This window comes from Mustela lutreola, chromosome 6 (assembly GCF_030435805.1).
Source record: "Mustela lutreola isolate mMusLut2 chromosome 6, mMusLut2.pri, whole genome shotgun sequence".
Taxonomy (NCBI): domain Eukaryota; kingdom Metazoa; phylum Chordata; class Mammalia; order Carnivora; family Mustelidae; genus Mustela; species Mustela lutreola.
Genome location: NC_081295.1, coordinates 129137979 through 129152665, shown reverse-complemented (window position 1 = coordinate 129152665; position 14687 = coordinate 129137979).

Sequence of the window (14687 nt, the reverse complement as noted above, 5' to 3'; positions counted from 1 at the left end):
TCTCTCTCAGGCAGAGGGGATGCCCAGGCATAGAGGATTTCGCTCCATGCGGGTTTATTACACCATGCTGTGGAGACAAGCTCTGGCAAGGAACCGGCAGCATCCCACACACCCGACTCTGATTTCCCAAAGAATGCTGTGCGTTCCTAGAGGGGATGCCCGTGCAAAGAGTCTTCCGCTTAATGCGGGTTTCTCCCGCCATGCTGATAATACTAGGCTAAGGCAAGCAGCAACAGCAGCCCACAGAACAGACTCTGATTTCCCAGCGACGGCTATGCTTTCGCAGAGGTTTTCAGCTTGGCACGAATCGCACTTCGCTGCTGCTTCCTCAGCAAGGCTTTGTTTGTTCGCTCTGTAGCGGCAGGGAAGAAGAGCTGCGGGGGAGCTGGTGCCTCTGGGACGTTGCTTTTCCGGGCTCCAAGATCGCGCCCGGGTTTCACCTTGCTAAGCCGAACAAATAGACACAGACACAACCCTGCAGCAACGTGCGTGGCCTATCATGGCACTCTATGCCTATTACCATCTCCTGGCGTAGGTAAGGCTTTGCCGTTTCTCCGGCGATCAGGCAGACTCGGGGTCTAGGCCAGTGCCTTCACCACAGGAGAGAGGAGGCGACAGGATCCCTGCACAAGGCCCGTGCACTAGGATTGGGAACTGTGGGGTACTGTCTCCACTCCTTCCGCGGCACACCCCCTGCCACCCACAACGCTGCCACATCTTGGTGGAACAGGGCTTCTGACTGCCGGTTTCTCCATGGGGTTGTTTCTGCGAGTTCCGGGTATGGCACCTGGTGGCAAGCCCAAGTCTGCCCTTGGGACAGGTGGCCAAGGAGATGCTGTCCCCTTGGGACCTGAGGCACAGGACAGGCCTGCCTTCTGCCCAGACTCCTTCCTCAGAGTGGAGCACGCACCCCTGCCCTAGTCATCCCCTCATGTCTCCTTAGCAGCCAGGCTTCCATCTCTCCTTACAGGGAGCGGGTGACACGTGTCTTGCCACCGCCCTGCTGTTCGTGCCATGGTAGGCTATCCTGCTTCCCGAGCGTTTCCGGACCCCAAGGCCAAGGGCTCCTTCTCTTCCCCAGGGACGGCGTGCTGCGCCTTCCCCACACTTGCTCCTAGGGAGCGCAGTGACAGACATATGCAACCATGCTTCTCTCTCAGGCAGAGGGGATGCCCAGGCAAAGAGGATTTCGCTCCATGCGGGTTTATTACACCGTGCTGTGGAGACTAGCTCTGGAAAGCAACAGGCAGCATCCCACAGACCCGACTCTGATTTCCCAAAGAATGCTGTGCTTTCCCAGATGTTGTGCCAGTGCAAAGAGGCTTTTGCTTTATGCGGGTTTCTCCTGCCATGCTGCGAATAATAGGCTAAGGCCAGCAGCAACAGCAGCCCACAGAACAGACTCTGATTTCCCAGCGACTGCTCTGCTTTCGCAGAGGTTTTCACCTTGGCGCGAACCGCACTTCGCTGCTGTTTCCTCAGCAAGGCTTTGGCTGTTCGCTCTGTCACATCAGGATAGAAGAGCTGCGGGAGAGCTGCTGCCTCTTGGGCCTTGCTTTCCCGGACTCCATGTTGATGCCCTGGGTTCACCATGCCAGGGTGAACTAAGCAGACACAGCCACAACCCTGCAGCAGCGTGCGTTGCCTAGGATGGCACTCTATACACACTACCATCTCCCGGTGTAGGCAACTTTGGCCTTTGGCACTGGCCCTCAGGCGGATTCGCGGACTAGGTCAGTGTCTTCCTCACAGGAGAGGAGAGGCGACAGGATCCCTGAACACTGCCCGTTACTGGAATGGGGAGCTTTCGGGGATTGTCCCCACTCTTTTCCCGGCACACACCCTGCCACCCACAATGCTGTCACATCTTGGAGGAAGATGGCACCTGACTGTGCATTTCTCGAGGGAGCTGTTTCTGCGAGTTCCGGGTATGGCGCCAGGTAGCTAGCCCAAGTCTGCCCTACGGACAGTTGCCCAAGGAGATGCTGTCCCCTTGGGACCAGAGGCACAGGACAGGCCTGCCTTCTGCCCAGACTCCTTCCTTAGAGTGGAGCACGCGTCCCTGCCCTAGTCGTCCCTTCATGTCTCCTTATTAGGCAGGCTTTGTCTCTCTGCAAAGGGAGCGGGTGACATTTGTCTTGCCACCGGCCTGCTGTTCCTGCCAGGGCAGGCTCTTCTGCTTCCCGACCGTTTCCCGACACCAAGGCCAATGGCTCCTTCTCTTCTCTGGGGGCGGCGTGCTGTGCCTTCCCCAGACTTGTTTCTGGGGAGCGCGGTGACAGCCGTTTCCCTTTCCTGAAGGCCCTTTCAGATGTGCAAACATGCTTCTCTTAGGCAAAGGGGTGCTAGGGCAAAGAGGATTTCGCTCCATGCGGGTGTCTTCCACCATTCTGCGGGGACTAGCTCAGGCATTCAGCTGCAGCATCCCACACATCCGATTCTGATTTCACAACGAATGCTGTGCTTTCCCAGAGGAGATGCCACAGCAAAGGGGCTTTCGCTCTCTACGGGTTTCTCCCATCGTGCTGCGAACGAATACTAGGCTAAGGCAAGCTACAAAAGCAGCCCGCAGAACCGACTCTGATTTCCCAGTGACTGCTATGCTTTCGCAGAGGTTTTCAGCTTGGCGCGATCCACACTTCACTGCTCCTTCTTTTGCAAGGCTTTGGTCGTTCCCTCTGTCGCGGCAGGGAAGAAGAGCCACGGGAGAGCTGGTGCCGCTTGGGCCTTGATTTCCTCGGCTCCAAGTTCGCACCCGGGGTTCACCTCACTAAGCCGAACTAAGCAGACACAGCCTCGACCCTGCAGCAGCGTGCGTGGCCTAGGATGGCACTCTGCTCACAATGCCATCTCTCGGCATAGGCAAGGCCTGCCCTTTCGCTCTGGCGTTCAGGTGGACAGGGGACTAGGCCAGTGCCTTCCCCATCCTTGAGGAGACGTGAGAGGATCACTGCAACACCGCCCGTGCCCTGGGATGGGGAGTAATGGGTAACTGTCCCTGTTTCCCCGGGACACTCCCTGCCTCCGCCAATGCTGCCACATCCTGGAGGAAGACGGCATCTGATTGCCCATTCCTCCAAGAGGTGATTCTGCGAGTTCAGGGCCGGGAGTTTGGTGGCAAGCCCACTTCTGCCCTCTGGACAGGTGGCCAAGGAGATGCTGTCCCCTTGGGACCAGAGGCACAGGAAAGGCCTTCCTTCTCGGACTCCTTCCTCAGATTGGAGCACGCTCCCTTGCCCAATCGTCCCCTCATGTCTCCTTAGCAGCCAGGCTTCGTCTCTCTGCACAGGGAGCGGGTGACACTTGTCTTGCCACAGGCCCGCTGTTCCTGCCAGGGCCGGCTCTCCAGCTTCACGACCGTTTCCCGACCCAAAGGCCAAGGGCTCCTTCTCTTCTCCTGGGGCAGCGTGCTGCATTTTCCCAAGACAGGCTCCTGTGGAGCCCAGTGACAGACATGTCCCTTTCCTTAAGGCTCTTTCCACAGGCGCAGGCGCGGTTCTCTCTCAGGCAGAGGGGATGCCCAGGCATAGAGGATTTCGCTCCATGCGGGTTTATTACACCATGCTGTGGAGACAAGCTCTGGCAAGGAACCGGCAGCATCCCACACACCCGACTCTGATTTCCCAAAGAATGCTGTGCGTTCCTAGAGGGGATGCCCGTGCAAAGAGTCTTCCGCTTAATGCGGGTTTCTCCCGCCATGCTGATAATACTAGGCTAAGGCAAGCAGCAACAGCAGCCCACAGAACAGACTCTGATTTCCCAGCGACGGCTATGCTTTCGCAGAGGTTTTCAGCTTGGCACGAATCGCACTTCGCTGCTGCTTCCTCAGCAAGGCTTTGTTTGTTCGCTCTGTAGCGGCAGGGAAGAAGAGCTGCGGGGGAGCTGGTGCCTCTGGGACGTTGCTTTTCCGGGCTCCAAGATCGCGCCCGGGTTTCACCTTGCTAAGCCGAACAAATAGATACAGACACAACCCTGCAGCAACGTGCGTGGCCTATCATGGCACTCTATGCCTATTACCATCTCCTGGCGTAGGTAAGGCTTTGCCGTTTCTCCGGCGATCAGGCAGACTCGGGGTCTAGGCCAGTGCCTTCACCACAGGAGAGAGGAGGCGACAGGATCCCTGCACAAGGCCCGTGCACTAGGATTGGGAACTGTGGGGTACTGTCTCCACTCCTTCCGCGGCACACCCCCTGCCACCCACAACGCTGCCACATCTTGGTGGAACAGGGCTTCTGACTGCCGGTTTCTCCATGGGGTTGTTTCTGCGAGTTCCGGGTATGGCACCTGGTGGCAATCCCAAGTGTGCCCTTGGGACAGGTGGCCAAGGAGATGCTGTCCCCTTGGGACCTGAGGCACAGGACAGGCCTGCCTTCTGCCCAGACTCCTTCCTCAGAGTGGAGCACGCACCCCTGCCCTAGTCATCCCCTCATGTCTCCTTAGCAGCCAGGCTTCCATCTCTCCTTACAGGGAGCGGGTGACACGTGTCTTGCCACCGCCCTGCTGTTCGTGCCATGGTAGGCTATCCTGCTTCCCGAGCGTTTCCGGACCCCAAGGCCAAGGGCTCCTTCTCTTCCCCAGGGACGGCGTGCTGCGCCTTCCCCACACTTGCTCCTAGGGAGCGCAGTGACAGACATATGCAACCATGCTTCTCTCTCAGGCAGAGGGGATGCCCAGGCAAAGAGGATTTCGCTCCATGCGGGTTTATTACACCGTGCTGTGGAGACTAGCTCTGGAAAGCAACAGGCAGCATCCCACAGACCCGACTCTGATTTCCCAAAGAATGCTGTGCTTTCCCAGATGTTGTGCCAGTGCAAAGAGGCTTTTGCTTTAAGCGGGTTTCTCCTGCCATGCTGCGAATACTAGGCTAAGGCCAGCAGCAACAGCAGCCCACAGAACAGACTCTGATTTCCCAGCGACTGCTCTGCTTTCGCAGAGGTTTTCACCTTGGCGCGAACCGCACTTCGCTGCTGTTTCCTCAGCAAGGCTTTGGCTGTTCGCTCTGTCACATCAGGATAGAAGAGCTGCGGGAGAGCTGCTGCCTCTTGGGCCTTGCTTTCCCGGACTCCATGTTGATGCCCTGGGTTCACCATGCCAGGGTGAACTAAGCAGACACAGCCACAACCCTGCAGCAGCGTGCGTTGCCTAGGATGGCACTCTATGCACACTACCATCTCCCGGTGTAGGCAACTTTGGCCTTTGGCACTGGCCCTCAGGCGGATTCGCGGACTAGGTCAGTGTCTTCCTCACAGGAGAGGAGAGGCGACAGGATCCCTGAACACTGCCCGTTACTGGAATGGGGAGCTTTCGGGGATTGTCCCCACTCTTTTCCCGTCACACACCCTGCCACCCACAATGCTGTCACATCTTGGAGGAAGATGGCACCTGACTGCGCATTTCTCGAGGGAGCTGTTTCTGCGAGTTCCGGGTATGGCGCCAGGTAGCTAGCCCAAGTCTGCCCTACGGACAGTTGCCCAAGGAGATGCTGTCCCCTTGGGACCAGAGGCACAGGACAGGCCTGCCTTCTGCCCAGACTCCTTCCTCAGAGTGGAGCACGCGTCCCTGCCCTAGTCGTCCCTTCATGTCTCCTTATTAGGCAGGCTTTGTCTCTCTGCAAAGGGAGCGGGTGACATTTGTCTTGCCACCGGCCTGCTGTTCCTGCCAGGGCAGGCTCTTCTGCTTCCCGACCGTTTCCCGATCCCAAGGCCAATGGCTCCTTCTCTTCTCTGGGGGCGGCGTGCTGTGCCTTCCCCAGACTTGTTTCTGGGGAGCGCGGTGACAGCCGTTTCCCTTTCCTGAAGGCCCTTTCAGATGTGCAAACATGCTTCTCTTAGGCAAAGGGGTGCTAGGGCAAAGAGGATTTCGCTCCATGCGGGTGTCTTCCACCATTCTGCGGGGACTAGCTCAGGCATTCAGCTGCAGCATCCCACACATCCGATTCTGATTTCACAACGAATGCTGTGCTTTCCCAGAGGAGATGCCACAGCAAAGGGGCTTTCGCTCTCTACGGGTTTCTCCCATCGTGCTGCGAATACTAGGCTAAGGCAAGCTACAAAAGCAGCCCGCAGAACCGACTCTGATTTCCCAGTGACTGCTATGCTTTCGCAGAGGTTTTCAGCTTGGCGCGATCCACACTTCACTGCTCCTTCTTTTGCAAGGCTTTGGTCGTTCCCTCTGTCGCGGCAGGGAAGAAGAGCCACGGGAGAGCTGGTGCCGCTTGGGCCTTGATTTCCTCGGCTCCAAGTTCGCACCCGGGGTTCACCTCGCTAAGCCGAACTAAGCAGACACAGCCTCGACCCTGCAGCAGCGTGCGTGGCCTAGGATGGCACTCTGCTCACAATGCCATCTCTCGGCATAGGCATGGCCCGCCCTTTCGCTCTGGCGTTCAGGTGGACAGGGGACTAGGCCAGTGCCTTCCCCATCCTTGAGGAGACGTGAGAGGATCACTGCAACACCGCCCGTGCCCTGGGATGGGGAGTAATGGGTAACTGTCCCTGTTTCCCCGGGACACTCCCTGCCTCCGCCAATGCTGCCACATCCTGGAGGAAGACGGCATCTGATTGCCCATTCCTCCAGGAGGTGATTCTGCGAGTTCAGGGCCGGGAGTTTGGTGGCAAGCCCACTTCTGCCCTCTGGACAGGTGGCCAAGGAGATGCTGTCCCCTTGGGACCAGAGGCACAGGAAAGGCCTTCCTTCTCGGACTCCTTCCTCAGATTGGAGCACGCTCCCTTGCCCAATCGTCCCCTCATGTCTCCTTAGCAGCCAGGCTTCGTCTCTCTGCACAGGGATCGGGTGACACTTGTCTTGCCACAGGCCCGCTGTTCCTGCCAGGGCCGGCTCTCCAGCATCACGACCGTTTCCCGACTCCAAGGCCAAGGGCTCCTTCTCTTCTCCTGGGGCAGCGTGCTGCATTTTCCCAAGACAGGCTCCTGTGGAGCCCAGTGACAGACATGTCCCTTTCCTTAAGGCTCTTTCCACAGGCGCAAGCACGGTTCTCTCTCAGGCAGAGGGGATGCCCAGGCATAGAGGATTTCGCTCCATGCGGGTTTATTACACCATGCTGTGGAGACAAGCTCTGGCAAGGAACCGGCAGCATCCCACACACCCGACTCTGATTTCCCAAAGAATGCTGTGCGTTCCTAGAGGGGATGCCCGTGCAAAGAGTCTTTCGCTTAATGCGGGTTTCTCCCGCCATGCTGATAATACTAGGCTAAGGCAAGCAGCAACAGCAGCCCACAGAACAGACTCTGATTTCCCAGCGACGGCTATGCTTTCGCAGAGGTTTTCAGCTTGGCACGAATCGCACTTCGCTGCTGCTTCCTCAGCAAGGCTTTGTTTGTTCGCTATGTAGCGGCAGGGAAGAAGAGCTGCGGGGGAGCTGGTGCCTCTGGGACGTTGCTTTTCCGGGCTCCAAGATCGCGCCCGGGTTTCACCTTGCTAAGCCGAACAAATAGACACAGACACAACCCTGCAGCAACGTGCGTGGCCTATCATGGCACTCTATGCCTATTACCATCTCCTGGCGTAGGTAAGGCTTTGCCGTTTCTCCGGCGATCAGGCAGACTCGGGGTCTAGGCCAGTGCCTTCACCACAGGAGAGAGGAGGCGACAGGATCCCTGCACAAGGCCCGTGCACTAGGATTGGGAACTGTGGGGTACTGACTCCACTCCTTCCGCGGCACAACCCCTGCCACCCACAACGCTGCCACATCTTGGTGGAACAGGGCTTCTGACTGCCGGTTTCTCCATGGGGTTGTTTCTGCGAGTTCCGGGTATGGCACCTGGTGGCAAGCCCCAAGTCTGCCCTTGGGACAGGTGGCCAAGGAGATGCTGTCCCCTTGGGACCTGAGGCACAGGACAGGCCTGCCTTCTGCCCAGACTCCTTCCTCAGAGTGGAGCACGCACCCCTGCCCTAGTCATCCCCTCATGTCTCTTTATTTTTTTTTTTTTTTGTTTTGTTTTTTTTTTTTTTTTTTTTAATTTTTATTTATTTATTTGACAGAGAGAGATCACAAGTAGATGGAGAGAGAGGCAGGCAGAGAGAGAGAGAGAGAGAGAGAGAGAGAAGCAGGCTCCCTGCTGAGCAGAGAGCCCGATGCGGGACTCGATCCCAGGACCCTGAGATCATGACCTGAGCCAAAGGCAGCGGCTTAACCCACTGAGCCACCCAGGCGCCCTCATGTCTCTTTAGCAGCCAGGCTTCCATCTCTCCTTACAGGGAGCGGGTGACACGTGTCTTGCCACCGCCCTGCTGTTCGTGCCATGGTAGGCTATCCTGCTTCCCGAGCGTTTCCGGACCCCAAGGCCAAGGGCTCCTTCTCTTCCCCAGGGACGGCGTGCTGCGCCTTCCCCACACTTGCTCCTAGGGAGCGCAGTGACAGACATATGCAACCATGCTTCTCTCTCAGGCAGAGGGGATGCCCAGGCAAAGAGGATTTCGCTCCATGCGGGTTTATTACACCGTGCTGTGGAGACTAGCTCTGGAAAGCAACAGGCAGCATCCCACAGACCCGACTCTGATTTCCCAAAGAATGCTGTGCTTTCCCAGATGTTGTGCCAGTGCAAAGAGGCTTTTGCTTTATGCGGGTTTCTCCTGCCATGCTGCGAATACTAGGCTAAGGCCAGCAGCAACAGCAGCCCACAGAACAGACTCTGATTTCCCAGCGACTGCTCTGCTTTCGCAGAGGTTTTCACCTTGGCGCGAACCGCACTTCGCTGCTGTTTCCTCAGCAAGGCTTTGGATGTTCGCTCTGTCACATCAGGATAGAAGAGCTGCGGGAGAGCTGCTGCCTCTTGGGCCTTGCTTTCCCGGACTCCATGTTGATGCCCTGGGTTCACCATGCCAGGGTGAACTAAGCAGACACAGCCACAACCCTGCAGCAGCGTGCGTTGCCTAGGATGGCACTCTATGCACACTACCATCTCCCGGTGTAGGCAACTTTGGCCTTTGGCACTGGCCCTCAGGCGGATTCGCGGACTAGGTCAGTGTCTTCCTCACAGGAGAGGAGAGGCGACAGGATCCCTGAACACTGCCCGTTACTGGAATGGGGAGCTTTCGGGGATTGTCCCCACTCTTTTCCCGTCACACACCCTGCCACCCACAATGCTGTCACATCTTGGAGGAAGATGGCACCTGACTGCGCATTTCTCGAGGGAGCTGTTTCTGCGAGTTCCGGGTATGGCGCCAGGTAGCTAGCCCAAGTCTGCCCTACGGACAGTTGCCCAAGGAGATGCTGTCCCCTTGGGACCAGAGGCACAGGACAGGCCTGCCTTCTGCCCAGACTCCTTCCTCAGAGTGGAGCACGCGTCCCTGCCCTAGTCGTCCCTTCATGTCTCCTTATTAGGCAGGCTTTGTCTCTCTGCAAAGGGAGCGGGTGACATTTGTCTTGCCACCGGCCTGCTGTTCCTGCCAGGGCAGGCTCTTCTGCTTCCCGACCGTTTCCCGACCCCAAGGCCAATGGCTCCTTCTCTTCTCTGGGGGCGGCGTGCTGTGCCTTCCCCAGACTTGTTTCTGGGGAGCGCGGTGACAGCCGTTTCCCTTTCCTGAAGGCCCTTTCAGATGTGCAAACATGCTTCTCTTAGGCAAAGGGGTGCTAGGGCAAAGAGGATTTCGCTCCATGCGGGTATCTTCCACCATTCTGCGGGGACTAGCTCAGGCATTCCGCTGCAGCATCCCACACATCCGATTCTGATTTCACAACGAATGCTGTGCTTTCCCAGAGGAGATGCCACAGCAAAGGGGCTTTCGCTCTCTACGGGTTTCTCCCATCGTGCTGCGAACGAATACTAGGCTAAGGCAAGCTACAAAAGCAGCCCGCAGAACCGACTCTGATTTCCCAGTGACTGCTATGCTTTCGCAGAGGTTTTCAGCTTGGCGCGATCCACACTTCACTGCTCCTTCTTTTGCAAGGCTTTGGTCGTTCCCTCTGTCGCGGCAGGGAAGAAGAGCCACGGGAGAGCTGGTGCCGCTTGGGCCTTGATTTCCTCGGCTCCAAGTTCGCACCCGGGGTTCACCTCGCTAAGCCGAACTAAGCAGACAAAGCCTCGACCCTGCAGCAGCGTGCGTGGCCTAGGATGGCACTCTGCTCACAATGCCATCTCTCGGCATAGGCAAGGCCTGCCCTTTCGCTCTGGCGTTCAGGTGGACAGGGGACTAGGCCAGTGCCTTCCCCATCCTTGAGGAGACGTGAGAGGATCACTGCAACACCGCCCGTGCCCTGGGATGGGGAGTAATGGGTAACTGTCCCTGTTTACCCGGGACACTCCCTGCCTCCGCCAATGCTGCCACATCCTGGAGGAAGACGGCATCTGATTGCCCATTCCTCCAGGAGGTGATTCTGCGAGTTCAGGGCCGGGAGTTTGGTGGCAAGCCCACTTCTGCCCTCTGGACAGGTGGCCAAGGAGATGCTGTCCCCTTGGGACCAGAGGCACAGGAAAGGCCTTCCTTCTCGGACTCCTTCCTCAGATTGGAGCACGCTCCCTTGCCCAATCGTCCCCTCATGTCTCCTTAGCAGCCAGGCTTCGTCTCTCTGCACAGGGAGCGGGTGACACTTGTCTTGCCACAGGCCCGCTGTTCCTGCCAGGGCCGGCTCTCCAGCTTCACGACCGTTTCCCGACCCAAAGGCCAAGGGCTCCTTCTCTTCTCCTGGGGCAGCGTGCTGCATTTTCCCAAGACAGGCTCCTGTGGAGCCCAGTGACAGACATGTCCCTTTCCTTAAGGCTCTTTCCACAGGCGCAGGCGCGGTTCTCTCTCAGGCAGAGGGGATGCCCAGGCATAGAGGATTTCGCTCCATGCGGGTTTATTACACCATGCTGTGGAGACAAGCTCTGGCAAGGAACCGGCAGCATCCCACACACCCGACTCTGATTTCCCAAAGAATGCTGTGCGTTCCTAGAGGGGATGCCCGTGCAAAGAGTCTTCCGCTTAATGCGGGTTTCTCCCGCCATGCTGATAATACTAGGCTAAGGCCAGCAGCAACAGCAGCCCACAGAACAGACTCTGATTTCCCAGCGACGGCTATGCTTTCGCAGAGGTTTTCAGCTTGGCACGAATCGCACTTCGCTGCTGCTTCCTCAGCAAGCCTTTGTTTGTTCGCTCTGTAGCGGCAGGGAAGAAGAGCTGCGGGGGAGCTGGTGCCTCTGGGACGTTGCTTTTCCGGGCTCCAAGATCGCGCCCGGGTTTCACCTTGCTAAGCCGAACAAATAGACACAGACACAACCCTGCAGCAACGTGCGTGGCCTATCATGGCACTCTATGCCTATTACCATCTCCTGGCGTAGGTAAGGCTTTGCCGTTTCTCCGGCGATCAGGCAGACTCGGGGTCTAGGCCAGTGCCTTCACCACAGGAGAGAGGAGGCGACAGGATCCCTGCACAAGGCCCGTGCACTAGGATTGGGAACTGTGGGGTACTGTCTCCACTCCTTCCGCGGCACACCCCCTGCCACCCACAACGCTGCCACATCTTGGTGGAACAGGGCTTCTGACTGCCGGTTTCTCCATGGGGTTGTTTCTGCGAGTTCCGGGTATGGCACCTGGTGGCAAGCCCAAGTCTGCCCTTGGGACAGGTGGCCAAGGAGATGCTGTCCCCTTGGGACCTGAGGCACAGGACAGGCCTGCCTTCTGCCCAGACTCCTTCCTCAGAGTGGAGCACGCACCCCTGCCCTAGTCATCCCCTCATGTCTCCTTAGCAGCCAGGCTTCCATCTCTCCTTACAGGGAGCGGGTGACACGTGTCTTGCCACCGCCCTGCTGTTCGTGCCATGGTAGGCTATCCTGCTTCCCGAGCGTTTCCGGACCCCAAGGCCAAGGGCTCCTTCTCTTCCCCAGGGACGGCGTGCTGCGCCTTCCCCACACTTGCTCCTAGGGAGCGCAGTGACAGACATATGCAACCATGCTTCTCTCTCAGGCAGAGGGGATGCCCAGGCAAAGAGGATTTCGCTCCATGCGGGTTTATTACACCGTGCTGTGGAGACTAGCTCTGGAAAGCAACAGGCAGCATCCCACAGACCCGACTCTGATTTCCCAAAGAATGCTGTGCTTTCCCAGATGTTGTGCCAGTGCAAAGAGGCTTTTGCTTTATGCGGGTTTCTCCTGCCATGCTGCGAATACTAGGCTAAGGCCAGCAGCAACAGCAGCCCACAGAACAGACTCTGATTTCCCAGCGACTGCTCTGCTTTCGCAGAGGTTTTCACCTTGGCGCGAACCGCACTTCGCTGCTGTTTCCTCAGCAAGGCTTTGGCTGTTCGCTCTGTCACATCAGGATAGAAGAGCTGCGGGAGAGCTGCTGCCTCTTGGGCCTTGCTTTCCCGGACTCCATGTTGATGCCCTGGGTTCACCATGCCAGGGTGAACTAAGCAGACACAGCCACAACCCTGCAGCAGCGTGCGTTGCCTAGGATGGCACTCTATGCACACTACCATCTCCCGGTGTAGGCAACTTTGGCCTTTGGCACTGGCCCTCAGGCGGATTCGCGGACTAGGTCAGTGTCTTCCTCACAGGAGAGGAGAGGCGACAGGATCCCTGAACACTGCCCGTTACTGGAATGGGGAGCTTTCGGGGATTGTCCCCACTCTTTTCCCGGCACACACCCTGCCACCCACAATGCTGTCACATCTTGGAGGAAGATGGCACCTGACTGCGCATTTCTCGAGGGAGCTGTTTCTGCGAGTTCCGGGTATGGCGCCAGGTAGCTAGCCCAAGTCTGCCCTACGGACAGTTGCCCAAGGAGATGCTGTCCCCTTGGGACCAGAGGCACAGGACAGGCCTGCCTTCTGCCCAGACTCCTTCCTCAGAGTGGAGCACGCGTCTCTGCCCTAGTCGTCCCTTCATGTCTCCTTATTAGGCAGGCTTTGTCTCTCTGCAAAGGGAGCGGGTGACATTTGTCTTGCCACCGGCCTGCTGTTCCTGCCAGGGCAGGCTCTTCTGCTTCCCGACCGTTTCCCGACCCCAAGGCCAATGGCTCCTTCTCTTCTCAGGGGGCGGCGTGCTGTGCCTTCCCCAGACTTGTTTCTGGGGAGCGCGGTGACAGCCGTTTCCCTTTCCTGAAGGCCCTTTCAGATGTGCAAACATGCTTCTCCTAGGCAAAGGGGTGCTAGGGCAAAGAGGATTTCGCTCCATGCGGGTATCTTCCACCATTCTGCGGGGACTAGCTCAGGCATTCAGCTGCAGCATCCCACACATCCGATTCTGATTTCACAACGAATGCTGTGCTTTCCCAGAGGAGATGCCACAGCAAAGGGGCTTTCGCTCTGTACGGGTTTCTCCCATCGTGCTGCGAACGAATACTAGGCTAAGGCAAGCTACAAAAGCAGCCCGCAGAACCGACTCTGATTTCCCAGTGACTGCTATGCTTTCGCAGAGGTTTTCAGCTTGGCGCGATCCACACTTCACTGCTCCTTCTTTTGCAAGGCTTTGGTCGTTCCCTCTGTCGCGGCAGGGAAGAAGAGCCACGGGAGAGCTGGTGCCGCTTGGGCCTTGATTTCCTCGGCTCCAAGTTCGCACCCGGGGTTCACCTCGCTAAGCCGAACTAAGCAGACAAAGCCTCGACCCTGCAGCAGCGTGCGTGGCCTAGGATGGCACTCTGCTCTCAATGCCATCTCTCGGCATAGGCAAGGCCTGCCCTTTCGCTCTGGCGTTCAGGTGGACAGGGGACTAGGCCAGTGCCTTCCCCATCCTTGAGGAGACGTGAGAGGATCACTGCAACACCGCCCGTGCCCTGGGATGGGGAGTAATGGGTAACTGTCCCTGTTTCCCCGGGACACTCCCTGCCTACGCCAATGCTGCCACATCCTGGAGGAAGACGGCATCTGATTGCCCATTCCTCCAGGAGTTGATTCTGCGAGTTCAGGGCCGGGAGTTTGGTGGCAAGCCCACTTCTGCCCTCTGGACAGGTGGCCAAGGAGATGCTGTCCCCTTGGGACCAGAGGCACAGGAAAGGCCTTCCTTCTCGGACTCCTTCCTCAGATTGGAGCACGCTCCCTTGCCCAATCGTCCCCTCATGTCTCCTTAGCAGCCAGGCTTCGTCTCTCTGCACAGGGAGCGTGTGACACTTGTCTTGCCACAGGCCCGCTGTTCCTGCCAGGGCCGGCTCTCCAGCTTCACGACCGTTTCCCGACCCAAAGGCCAAGGGCTCCTTCTCTTCTCCTGGGGCAGCGTGCTGCATTTTCCCAAGACAGGCTCCTGTGGAGCCCAGTGACAGACATGTCCCTTTCCTTAAGGCTCTTTCCACAGGCGCAGGCGCGGTTCTCTCTCAGGCAGAGGGGATGCCCAGGCATAGAGGATTTCGCTCCATGCGGGTTTATTACACCATGCTGTGGAGACAAGCTCTGGCAAGGAACCGGCAGCATCCCACACACCCGACTCTGATTTCCCAAAGAATGCTGTGCGTTCCTAGAGGGGATGCCCGTGCAAAGAGTCTTCCGCTTAATGCGGGTTTCTCCCGCCATGCTGATAATACTAGGCTAAGGCAAGCAGCAACAGCAGCCCACAGAACAGACTCTGATTTCCCAGCGACGGCTATGCTTTCGCAGAGGTTTTCAGCTTGGCACGAATCGCACTTCGCTGCTGCTTCCTCAGCAAGGCTTTGTTTGTTCGCTCTGTAGCGGCAGGGAAGAAGAGCTGCGGGGGAGCTGGTGCCTCTGGGACGTTGCTTTTCAGGGCTCCAAGATCGCGCCCGGGTTTCACCTTGCTAAG